The sequence below is a fragment of the Nelumbo lutea genome, chromosome 8 (genome assembly GCF_056320005.1).
Source record: "Nelumbo lutea isolate HS-2025 chromosome 8, American lotus-T2T, whole genome shotgun sequence".
In the NCBI taxonomy this organism is placed as follows: Eukaryota; Viridiplantae; Streptophyta; class Magnoliopsida; order Proteales; family Nelumbonaceae; genus Nelumbo; species Nelumbo lutea.
Window position 1 is genome coordinate 27,465,704 of NC_142691.1, and position 10,630 is coordinate 27,476,333.

Sequence of the window (10,630 nt, forward strand, 5' to 3'; positions counted from 1 at the left end):
TTAATTGCACTTTTTCAAATATTCAATTATGGTGTATCGACAATTTCCACTTTAGGTTAAAACGTTTGAATAAAAACAATTCCTCTTTTATCATACTTATTTTTCTTTAACATGCGTAAGGCAGCGTTGGTGGTAGTCTTTGGCTTTGAAGTTGAGGAAGATATGAGAATGAGAGATTAGGATTTGTTTAGGGAAATCTGGGAAACAATGATGGGTGATCAAGGAGTGAATAAGGAATTACCCAAAAAGAAAAGTCAGTAAATAAGGAATGGATGATGGGATGACAAAATGTCTCCTTTTCCATTAGAAGAACCTCTATTTATAGAGGGAGAGGAGTGCTCATGCATGCATGGAGTTAAGGGTTCCATAATATTAAGGTCGTTAACTTGAGTGCCCAAGTTGATTCGATAGAGGCATGTATCAGACTACAAGGTGGGGACCAATTACCAATCTGTGCAGACCTTAACTATTTTCTTCTATATTTTTTTTTCCGTAATTTTTAGATTTTTTGTATTTATTTTTATTTTTTAAAAAAATTATTATTTAACTGTGAGATCATGGTTTGACCAATTTGACCTAGAAGGTTGAGTTGTTTATTTGCCACGATGATGGAAGAATGGATTAATCTTTTGTTTAGTTAAAAAGCAACATGGATTTTATATTATTAAAAGTTTTGAATATAGATCTAATTGATAGAATTTATTAATGAAAATAATTTAAATATAGGATTCAATAAGAGATAATAGAGAGTTAGTGTTTTAAATACACATAATCTAATGATAATTAATGAGAGAGAATTGAAAGAAGTAAAAAGTAACATTTATGTGTGCATGTAAATTTTTTTCTTTGACTAAAATGTCAATCACAGAAAATGTCATAAAGTCTCTGATACTCAAGTCATGCAATCAGGGTGCCCAGACAGAGAGAAAGAGAGAGAGAGGGACTTACTGGCCCATGTCTTGGTCCAGTGGATTACGCCGGGCATAGAGATCACAGGTTTGGTTCTTGGACCAATTATACGATCACTATTGCTTGCAGGTTCCTCCTTTAAAGACTAAACAACTCCTCGCGCTCCTTTGCCCTCCCCAAAAGCTAAAAAGAGAAAAAAATGCAATCTTTTTACTAAAATGGAAATGTCTAGACTGAATTCTGAGCCAGCATGTTTAATAGAAATTAGACCTACTCCAGGCCCATGAGCTGAGAATGAAGCCCATATCGAGCTTAGACGGGACCCAATCTAAAGCTGGGCTGAGATTAGACTAAACAAGGCCCAGTAAAGAGTGTTATACTGTTGTATCTTGTTTTTAGTTGATCACAAGTGGCAAAAAATGAACTTTGTTTATTATAAAACTATTCAAAATATAAGAAAATTATTTACAACTCCAAGAAAAGAAATTCTAAGGCATTGCTAATTAAAGAGGAGATCCGAGCTTGCAGCATCATCAATCAAACCCACCTCCATGAAACAATCCCTGATCCAATCAACAACTAGATGGTGAGAACTGTGATCTGGTCTCCATGAAAGACAAGACCCATACCAAACAGCACTGGCAACATTGAATTGCCAGAGGAGATGTATCGGTGAATCACCAGTGCGATATGTATGGCCGATAAATGGCAAAATTTTGATGATCCATGGTTATATGTTTCAACAACACCACACCTGACCGGATAATTGCTGTCAGGTTCCATAGTAAAGAGCCAATTACGAGTTCTTATGCGCTGTTCTGTTCTGTACGGGCCGGGCCTCCAAACAAATAACTTGATGCACGGGTACAGTCTTAACCTTAGGACTTCTTGCAAAATCTTTGATCAACAACTGAAGACTTCACCGAGAACTTTTCACTTTTACGGAGATACTGCATCCAACAATCCAGACCAAATGAGATAGGCGGAACGGAGGAACAGGTATAATGGCATTATACGTGACATCATCAAAGTATCTTCTCAGAAATATTTCCATCTTCCAGCGGCGATTGAGTCCAGTTCTGCACGTGTCACATCAACTGGCTTATTTTGTAGAGTCACATCTCCGCTCATGTCCGGTTGCATTATTATATTTTATTCTTAGAAGTTTTTATTTAAAAATCTTTTTTTGGTATAAATGTAGATTAGTGGATTTGATAGATTCAATTTAATATTATATTCTTGAATATTTTGTAAATAATTTCTTTATTTTCTAAATAATAAATATGATTTTATGTACTGTAAATTAATATATATATATCATGGGAAAATTTATAAATTTTAAGTATTAAAAATAATTATTCTCTTATTAATATTATATTTTTATAAAATTTTTGAGATTCAAATAATATTTTGATATAAATGTGAAACGATGCACTTTGTTGGTAATTTCTCTTTTTCTTTAACTTACAAGATGACTGTATAGACAGAAATTTTCTGTTGCAGCAGTCTTGGGCAATCAAAGAGGTATCTGTCCATGAGACCAGAGTGTAAGAGAGGTGAGCATGTTCAGAAGGATGCATGACAAGACCAGAAAAGGTAGAATTAGAAACATGTGGATTTTTCAAAATTTAGCAGTAAATTGAGGGAAAATAAACAAAGAAGGCTTGGGAATCTGCATAGGACATCCAGTGTACGAGTAAGGGATGATTTGATACAAGTTGAATGTTCTAGGAATTCTAAGGGAAGGCTAAAAAGTAAATCCCTGCATGGCTTTAGCTATTGAGAAAACATCTGAGAATTGACAATATAACAGAGGATATGCCCTTGGTAGTATGGAATTTAGATCACCTCATGTAGTTGGTGCTTGTTTCTGCTTATTTGTCCCTAGTTCTTAATTGGATTGTCATAATTAATATGAAGCTTATAATTTAGGTAATAAAGACCCCAGGTTTCTATTCATTTCCATCTACCTTGGATGGGTTATCAGAAAACTTGGATGAATTGTAGTTATGAACAGGCATAGCAACATGTTGCTTTACACTTTCTTTTCCTTTTCCTTGCTTGGAGAATATAGATCCTCAGTTGGTTCCTACATGATTGACAATTGACATTTGACAAAACTGGTTGCCCTTTGGTGCTATCTTTGATGTCTTAAAATTCTCATAATGGATTTTGAGTGAATAGGTTGTCATATTTTCAGGTTTGCTAGACTCCTAATCTGTACTTTTGCTGCCAATCCATTTGCTTCTATCAATCTGAATTGGAAGAATTTTGTCCGTGTAGAATGAAAGAAAACAGCCATGCTTTAAGAATCTTAATAATGTCATATATGTTTACAGTGGTCGTCGGCCTTGTAGCATATCACTTTTGTTCATCTAACTTTTAACATCTAGTTTTATTGTTTAATACCTTTGGAGGAAGCTGAGGGCAATCTATTTTATTTCTTATAGTAAATCCTGGCAGAATGTTGTCCTATTATGCCCTGTTGTGGCTTCTTTCAGTATTATAGTATAGAACAGTAATGGTTCTGATTACTATTTTAATAATTCAGTGCTTATAGAGGCAGTCAAGAGGGTATGGTGATTTTAAATGGACAATATACATAAGTATTGACAGAGATGAATTCAGCATTGATTACTCTTCAAGCTATAACTTGTCCTTTGTTGTAATGTGTACTTATAGACACAGGGGTACTTTTGCCATTTTTACTTTTTATGAACTGTTTGTTTACCTTAGTATAAATAATAGGGTAAAACACTTAGACCTCTCTTGACATTTCCTATAAATACTAAAACCTCCCCTCCTTTCTGTTAATAATCCGTCAAGATCCGTAAGAATGTGACATCATGTATGGTTGAAAATTTTCAAAAAAAATTTAATTTACCCCTTTATGTCAGACTTTTGTTGAAACAATATGCATGGGCCTTGTTACCAGAACTTTCTGCTACAAACCCCCACAGTTCTCCAATGATGGTGACACTGACAGCAAATGTGAACGCTAAGATGAACCTCCATTGATGAGAAGTAGAGTCAAACCAAAAAAATTTTCCTACCTTTAAGAAATCTTTGAAGAAGATGGTTTTGAATACGGGCTTGGTCCTTTTACTGGTCTTTGGAAGGTTAGGGCATGTCTGCCCCAAATCCAGAGTGTTAGTTTGAAGAGCTAGATGTTTCAGGAAATGCCCTTTGAAAGGTTAATGTGCATCCATTTACTGCAAGTTCAATTGTGTGTGAGTGGGTCTTCAAAACTCAAACATTCTGGTGTGGAGCATTAGATGCTTCATATGTAGTTAAGATTCTTTCTTGCTCTGAGGATTTCTTATCCTAGGTCTATGAGTCAGTATGGATGAGTATGAGAAAGCTGAGAAGATTGGAGAAGGGACTTATGGTAGGTTCATGACAGTTTGACAAATGAAACTGTACCTCTAAAACAATCCAACTGGAAAAGGAGTTCCAAGCACTGCAATAAGAGAAATATTCCTTCCGAAAGAAATGAAGCAAGTAAACATAGCAGGTTGCAGGATGTAATGCACAATGAAAAGTGCTTGTATCTAGTTGTTGAGTATCTGGACCTCAACTTAAAGAAGAACATGGATTCTTGCGCAGAGCTTGCAAAGGACCCACATTTAATTTAACTGTTTCTGTATTAAATTCTGGGGAGTTTCTTATTGCCATTCCCATGGAGTTCTTCACCGACATTTGAAACCTTAGAATCTGCTTACAGATTATTGTACCCTTGCTTTGAAGCTTGTAGACTGTGGTATTAGGGCGCCAGAGGTCCTACTCGGTTCCTGTCATTGCCCTACTCATGATGATGTGTGATTTGTAGGTTGCATATTTGCTGAGATGGTGAACTAGAGACCTTTATTCCCTGGGTACTCTGAGATTTATGTATTATTCAATATTTTCAAATACTTGGGCACTCCAAATGAAGAAGCATGGCCTGGGGTGATCTCATTACCTGATTTCAAGTTTGCCATTAACAAGTGGCCTCCCAAGGATCTTGCAACTGTGGTTCCAAACCTTGAACCAGACGGAGTTGGTGTTCTTCTAAAACGCTCTACTTGGATCTAAGAAAAAGAATCATTGCACAGAATCCACTTGAGCATGAATATTTCAAGGATCTTAATGAGTATGTTGATATAAGTAGCAATTCATGGGGTTTGATTGTGTAAAAATTAGTGCTTTTTTCAATGTTTTCTTTTCTTGTTTTTGGTTCAAGACACATTGAACCATAGCTCAAGTTTTCAATCATGGTATTTGTTAGGGACATAACACCTAGCAACATGCTGCGTCGCAACCACAGGCAGCAGCGCGCCTAGCGGCATGTACCGCCTGGGCAGCGTGCCGTGGTACAGTCTACCAGCCGCACGCCTAGCGGCACGCACCACCCGGTAGCGTGCCACGGTAGAGTCTGCCAGCCGCACGCCTAGTGTCACGCACCGCACGGCAGCAGCACTCGACAGCAGCATGCACCACACAACGGCGGCACGCACCTCATGGCAGCAACACGCACCACACGGCAACAATAAGGTGAGATGCGCGCGCCAGCAGTAGAGCAGGGCCTACACGACAGCTCATTCGGGTGGGCCCACACCAGCTGTACCTTTCCCTTATCCCCTATTTTTGTGTTCCCTTTAGAAGTAGAAGTTTGAGTTTCGATAGAAGTTTAAGTTGCGATAAGAGAGGGACTGCCCTAGCCGAATACAAGAAGGAAACCCTCTTGTAAATCTCCTATTTAAAGGAATTTTGAATTTTGAATAAGACATTGAATTTTCGATCAAGGAAGTGCTTAGGAGAGTTAGGGTGATCTCTTGAACAAATCACCCCCTCACTTCACCACCATAGGGTCAACTCGCAAATGGAAGAGCAAGGGAAGGCAAGGAGTTTTCCCCACAAACCGCCCTGTGACGAGATCCTACGCCCAGGCCCATAACAGTATTGTGGTCTCTATTTTTATTTATTATTTTTTTTATTTATTATTTTTTTAATCAGTAGGAATAGTGGTCTCTGTTGGGAATTTTATTTCCCAAAGAAATACAATGTAAATGGTATTTAACATATGATATGTTTACAAATGGATTTTCATGCTTAAAAATAAAGAAAAGAGTTTAGAAAACTCAAACCAAGTTGTGTTGTGTTCACTAACTTTTTGTCCAGGGTATATTTGTCATTTTAACTTCTATAGACAAAATAGTTAAAGCATTTGATAGGGGAGGTGTAACTTTTACTCTAAATAATAATATAGGCACTCCCAGCCATAGATTTTCGGCTCCGAACTTTTCTCTCTTCCCTCCTCACTTCTCTTCAAATCCTATGCAGGTTTAGATGGTATTAGAGCAGGCATGTAGCTGATCAAACCTCTTATTTGTTCCTTCATGTCTAATGGACCTAATCTTTCCTTTTTTTGGTTTGTGATTTCAAGAAGTGCCCTCAATCTGACCTGAAATTATTTTTCTCCTCATTTTTCTTTCCTCCTTGGTTGTAAAACCAAGTGAGGTCTATTCTTTTGTAGCTGGCTGATTGGTAATGGAGGTATAGGTTATACCAATTGCAACCTAAAAGCATCTTGATGCAGGATCTTTGCGATTCAGCACTATTCTTGCAACTGAACTTAGGTCGTAACACAAAAATAAAGAGCTAATAAAGAAATAAGAGAAGGGAAGGAATTGGAATAAGATGAAAACCCTAGGCAATTACACACCCAACTCGGCAATACGCCAAATTCTGTAGAGAAGCTTTTTTTGTTCATTAGCAACTGTAACCCATGTGCTTCTGGCATTGGGAGAGTTTTTAGAGAGAAGGGAATATATCAGCCATTTATTCAGGTCCTATTGGTTTAAGGGATTCCATTAGAGCTGAACTGCTTGCTGTCCTGTGTGGGGCTCAAATAGCAAGAAAGTTAAACATGGAAAGGCTAGTCATAGAAGGAGATTCTCAAGTGGTGATTAGTTGGCTAAAGGATGTAAAGAAAGCAACATGGGTGTACGAGAAAGGGATTATGAAAATTTCATGGTTTCTGAGGGGAATAACAGTGATGTATCAATGGATTCCAAGGGAAGCAAATGGGCTAGTAGATTCTCTAGCTAGATAAGGGATTGATGGGGAACATTTGTACTGGGCTCATTTATGAATCTGTATTATTTGGGATAATCTTATGCCTTTTATTATATTTTTGTACACTATTGCTTATATTAATGAAAAAATTTTAACTGATAACAATCTAAGAAAAGGTTTCCAAGATCATCTTCCTTAGGTGAGTCATATCCATAATCTTGTGGATCATGGGCTTGTGGTTCAGGCCTTTCTTCATATTTCTTAATAGCCACATTCAAAGCCTTTCTTGTTGGACACTAATAAGCCATATAGCCATGTCCTTGGCATCAAAAACAAAATGGCCTCTTATCTCCCTTGGGTTGACCATCTATAATAGGTGCCTTGCCTTTAGGATCATATGGATCATCAAGTCTAAAGCCATTTATCTGATTAGTAGCATCATATGGACGTTTTGGCCTCATGTTTTAGACAAAGGAAATTTCTTAATAGGAGGCTGTTGCATGCTCTTTTCTATTTTCAAGGCTATTTTGAAGGCTTCATCCACATCATAAAAACAATGAACAACCATTTGGTTCATTATTTTAGCCCTTGGTCCATTTTGAATACACTGAAATTTCAAATCTTCATATTTGCTCATATACTCCATCGACTGAAAATTTTTCTATTGATTCTGATCTCTTGGGGTCTTCTCTAGCCACTGGTGGGTATCTGAGGGTGTATTCTGGTCTGGCATATAAACTTCCTCCTGTGCACGACAGCAAGAATATTGACTTGCAGAACCTCTAAAGTGTTTCTTACAGATTATATGAGTGCTTATTAGTGCTATATACAGTAGAAGGTTTGTTTGAAGTTGTGTAGGCTGTTTTCTCTATGGCTACTAAGGATTCAACAGCTTTGGCAGTTGCTTCATCACAATCCATGCTTATTAACAGCATGGATGGCATCAATTTTCCCATTGCCATCATCCTTACTGGCTTCAATATGGGCTTTATTACCACTGGAAGCATCTGCAAATAACTTCAACATTTTGTAGCCTCTGTGTAATGGAACCCCATTTTAGCTTTATAATAATTAGTTCATTAGCATCTTTTTAGTTGTCAGTTTCAATTTTGGCATCTACTGTGTACACTGGATTTCCATCTCGAACCAAAAGTTGCCAAGTGAACATCAACAGGGCTTGCATCAAGTAATACGGTATAGAACATATCTAATCTCAAGAGGCCATTGATTTGATTTCCATATTATAAATGATGAAAATGGGGTAACAATGCAAAAAGTAATATTAATTAAATTATACATCCATGGTGTTGGTCAAGATTGACCAAGATGTGTATTATTTTTCTTGTTAGGTGCTAGTTAAACAGTTTTAGTTTTTATGCTCTTGGAATAGAGATTGGTTGGAGGCCTAGATACACCAAAATTGTTTGCTTGGAGGAACAAATTTATCAAGGATAAGGTGGGCCAGATACTACTATATAGGAGTCTGTTCAGGATATCGATGTTTTTTTTTCCCAGAGTTCTGAGGGAGGATCGGTTCTATTTTTTGTCAGGGGGTGGTGGGTGGGGAGCAAATGTAGAGCAAGGGATGTTGTGCAGGGCTTTGAGCAGATAAGCTGGTTCCTAATTTAATTCATTCTTATTTTCACATAACATATTGTTTTACTTAACTGTAAAAATATTTAGACCACCTTTTATTCAAAAATATTTAAACTTTTGAACTTACATATTAGTGATTTACAAGGCACGCCTTATTTTTTGTCAGCGGTGGTGGGTGGAGAGAAAGCTTTGAGCAAATAAGTTGGTTCCTAATTTAGGACCTGTTTGGTTTGCAGGAATAGAGATCTGGAATTGGAACCAGAATGGGGTTATTCTGATTCAATTGTTTGGTTGGGTGGAATCAGAATCCCATTCCTATTCTTGCTGGAATGGCATTCCCCCATTTGAGAGAATGGCCATTCCCTGCCCTTCCCTTAGAATGAAATCTCATTCCTGGTGATTTTAATTCCCATTCCAATTCCTGTTTGAACTAAACAAACTATAGGAATGGACCATTTCGAATCCATTTTGGAGGATTTTGATTTTGATGCCAATTCCGATTTTAAAACCAAATGGACTCTTAATTCATTCTTATTTTTACATAACATATTGTTTTACTTAAATGTAAAATATTTAGACCACCTTTTATTCAGAAATATTTAGATTTTTCAACCTTTATATTAGTAATTTAAAAGGCAAACCTGAGGTGCGCTATTTGTTAATGTTCGTTCATTCATTTCAGGAAAATATCTTTTTATAAAATTATTATTTTTATGTGAGAAATAAGACCCTAACATGGACTTGTTCAGGTTTACTTTGAGGATCATAGTACAAAGGTGACTCATAGACGCAAGAATGCAATATGTTTTACATCACATTAGCTACTTGAAGTAATGCAATTGGGGAAAAAAGAGATTGTGGGTTTTACATGCTTGAAATTGTTCTATATGTTTTCTTTGATTTTTAAAGTTTCATTTGAATACACTTTGCATGTTATATTTATGTATTTTAATTTTAAATAATAAGTTTTTAAAACATTTATTTTAAAATGTAAGTTTATATTTTTATTAACATAATGTTTAATATTTTTATTTTTTTTTACATTTTAAATTTTTTAGTATTTTTGAATTTTCTAACATTTATAGCATTTTTTTTTTAATTTGCGTCTTACTTCAAAAAGGCATGCGTCTTGCCTTGTGCCTTACACCCTAAGTGCAAATTGGCCTTTGCGCTTTTTTTTTTATTTTTTTTTGCCTTACGCTTTTAAAACTCTGCTTGATATCATATATAAGTTGTTTTCAAACAAATAAACATTTGATAGCGAAGTACCACTTGTGATTTTGGATGGCCGGCATTTTAAATTCTTAATTATACATCACTAGATTCTGCAACTTTGTGCTGTATTCTGGAAGAAGATGTTAACCATTAACACTTTGTATGGTTTGCCATTAGTTAGGAGATCTCACCTTCTCTTTCTCCTCCTCAACCCCCTAGGCCCTCAATCTTCTTATCTTCTAGCAATGGGGATTAAAACAATAATAGATTGAAACCAGTCCTTTTAGTACTAATCAACTATATTCTTGGAGACATTCCACTTCTTGAGATGGTGGTGTTCTTGAGTTTACAGTTTTTGTTTTCAGACTTAATTATAATTATAACCTCGCTAGCACTGAAATGAGTGAAGAAAAGGTGAATGGAGGCTTTTGCAATGGGTAAATATGGCCAGGCATATTATAAATAATTAAATCTGACCTTTACCACGCTTACCACCCAAGTTCGTGACTCGTCCCACACAGATTGAATCTACAAAATTACAAAATGGCAAGTGAGTTGAAGGCATTGCTTGTAGTAAATGTATCTCTCGCCGTGCAGATTGGTGCCATCTATTTCCAGTCTCACCCGGTTTATCTAAATCTGTTTACTTCATTGATGATCTCTGCATCCTTTCATTGGTCTCGCTGTGTAACGTTGTGGCACTTCTACGGGAGCTGCGCTAACCGTGGCTGATATATTTACTTTGTTGGCTTGCACGCTTTTGGCTTCCTGTTTTTTGTTTCCTCTTCTTCTTGGACCTATTATTTACTGCTCCTCAACCCCTTCCACCTACATGACCTATCCAAATCTCCTC

The 10,630-nt window shown here is 36.5% G+C and overlaps 1 pseudogene; it reads left to right on the forward strand.

Moving 5' to 3' along the window:
• The first annotated feature begins 4,251 nt into the window (after positions 1-4,251).
• On the forward strand, positions 4,252-5,084 carry LOC148843583 (cell division control protein 2 homolog pseudogene; annotated as a pseudogene).
• The last annotated feature ends 5,546 nt before the right edge of the window (positions 5,085-10,630 follow it).